At 40.8% G+C, this 2,774-nt stretch overlaps 1 long non-coding RNA gene across 1 annotated transcript; it reads right to left on the bottom strand.

Moving 5' to 3' along the window:
* Positions 1 to 296: 296 nt before the first annotated feature.
* On the bottom strand, positions 297 to 2,313 carry LOC132468099 (uncharacterized). The gene is made up of 2 exons (XR_009528161.1): positions 2,020 to 2,313; positions 297 to 1,068 (listed from the first exon to the last, which is right to left on the bottom strand). It is a non-coding gene; the product is annotated as an uncharacterized LOC132468099 (long non-coding RNA).
* Positions 2,314 to 2,774: the final 461 nt, after the last annotated feature.

Below are 2,774 nucleotides of genomic sequence, written 5' to 3'. Positions count from 1 at the left end.
TAATAATTGTTGTAAATAGTCACATGAATGTTTGTTGTAAATAGTTTTATTGTTGTATATGTTTTATAAGTTATATACAAATACATTAGTCAATACAAAAAGTTAGTAAGGGTTTTTAATAAATAGTTAATCAAAAAAGTTAGTTAAATAGTTAGTTAAATAAGTAAGTTTCAATAAATATGTAAATAATAATAAACAATGTGTTAAATATAACAGAACATAAGTTATTTGTCCACCAAACACTCCAAAATGTATCCATTCTTTCCCTGCTTTCCTGGGCTCTTCTCTCCTCTGCCTCCCTTTGTAGCCTCATGTCCTCTTTTATTAACTGGAACATTGACATTTTACATTTACATTTAGGGCATTTAGCAGACGCTTTTATCCAAAGCGACTTACAATAAGTACATTTGTCATAAGAAGTGCATCAATATATCGCTGTCGGTACAGAAAGGATGTTCATAGAACCAAGTGCAAGTACCACAATCGCTAGGCTAACCCATTCCCCGTGTTACAGCCATGATAGCAGCTACTGCAGTTGCTACACAGTTAAGTACTATAATACAATACAACACAGTGTACAATGGTTGCCAGAAGGGGGAGGGTGGCTATGCAGTCGAGGTGGACTCTGAACAGGTGAATCTTGAGTCTTTTTCGGAAGATAGTGAGCGACTCTGGAACATGTCTTCCTCTCTGTCCCTCTTTCTGGACCTTGGCCCTCGCTGTCTTTCCTCCTCCTGATCTTGTCCTCAACCTCCTGATCCACCACTGCTGTACTTGCTGTACTTGGCCCTGGTGTGTTCTCAGGGATGGAGGCAATTAGGACAGGGGGGTTGGTGGTATGCATATGTCACAATACCTTATCCAAGGGGACAAACCAGGGCCAAGTGGCAGCAGTGGGTTTCCCACCTACCCCCTCTCCTGACCCTGGATACTTGCAATCCTAAGGCAGAGGAAATCAATCATGGCAGTTAACAACAAGAGCAGTATCAAAACAAATTTCAGCAAAAGTTTTTCTTTGCCTGCGGGGGAGACACCTTCCCCTGCAGGCCTATTTTCTCCAGAATTGTCCTAAACAGTAAACACAGAGACATTATTAATCAGAGAAAACAAGAGACACATTTATCAATCATGTTAATAGCCCATGTTAACAATAGGCCATTTATAATATATATATTTGACCATCTTGTAAAGGTTACATTTAAATTAGCCCTCATCCTATATGAAGCCCATAATAATAAGACAACCAGTAGAAGTCAAAACACCCTTTTTCTTTGTGTGTTTTTCTAGTGCTGTCTAGTACTGATGCGAGCTGTGACTTTTTTTTGTCTTTCTTTCTTTAATAACCCAAAATAGGACATCGTAGTAAACGATTTCTGGGGATGTTGTATCGGTCCTGCTGTTTAATGAGGGCTAATTTAACTAACCTTTTTTCAAGATGGTCAAATGAAGATATATAAATGGCCTATAATAATTTTTATAAACTAACTTACGATATAAATAAACGATTGTTTCTTTACCCCCAAGCCACACTTGCTGAGTATTTCACCCCGGTGCAGCTCATCATTCTCCCCCCTCAATAGAATAAATCGAGCAGTATGCTGCTGGCCCCCTAAACCAAAACCAAATGTTAGAATTAGTTTTGCTTTACACTACCAAACCAAACCAGCTTAAATAGCAAAATAACCAAGTTAACTGTGTAATCAATCCCAACGTCTGTAACGTTACGGTCTGAAAACCAGGGTCCACAACCTGTGTTCGCGTTGGTCCATTTATCTAACCTTACAGAATAGCAAATTATCTATATAATCGCCACAATTTCGGTAAATATAACCATTTTAACCTCTTAAATTTGAAACTATAGGGCTTAACGGGTGTTCTTAGTTAACGTTACAGCGTCACTAACTGTAACGTTACCTTACTTATATTGCCTATTACTTTAATGAAAAAAGTTTTAAGGGCCCTTGTATTTTTAACATTTGTATCGTTAAATACTCGAGTGACTAGAAACCAAATACTTACATTTAAATGCAGAACTTAAATCGCCATTCTCCGCCATCTCCATTGATTGAATGCGCAATGAATCTTGGGAGGGATACGTTGGGCCGTGAAGGATCTTGGGATACGTTGGGCCGTGAAGGATACAGCCGATGCATCCTTCAAATCCGGGAAAAGAAGGCTGCATTCGTAGGCCGCATTTGAAGGACCCTTGGAATTGGGACAGCACTTGGCGCGACGCTGTGACGCAATCGGCGTCGACGCATCCTTCGAATGCAGCCTTCGAAGGATGCGTCCTAGGAATTGGGACACAGCCATAGAGTGGCGAAGTCACGCCCCTTCCGGTAGGGCTCATGGGACCTATGAGATCGAAAAATATGAATGGGTGTCAATGGAGAGAAAATAATTATTTTCTGGTCCCGGTCTTTATATGCCCTGGATTACACATATGTTGTTTGTGGATTTAAAGGATAATTTTTCATGCAAAGAGTTAGACCGTTTATTGTGCAATTGTTCAGATAAAGGCTGTAGAGAAAACACAACGAGAAAGACTACACGGCTCGTATGTGACGTCACGCTCCCTGCGACTGGCGTGGAGAAGACCGACAATCTTCCCATCGGCATAACTGAAACTCTGCACGTGCCCCGATTTATAATGGTTTTCACCTCTTTCGATGCTTTTATCCTCCCCTTGGAAAAAGCGGTGAAGTGGGGCAGAGAGATCGCCATCTCTGTGCCGAGTTCCAAGGGCGGGTGTGGTGACGTATATCATATGCGTC

The sequence above is a fragment of the Gadus macrocephalus genome, chromosome 11, assembly GCF_031168955.1.
Source record: "Gadus macrocephalus chromosome 11, ASM3116895v1".
Taxonomy (NCBI): Eukaryota; Metazoa; Chordata; class Actinopteri; order Gadiformes; family Gadidae; genus Gadus; species Gadus macrocephalus.
This window is presented reverse-complemented; position numbering and strand designations above follow the sequence as displayed.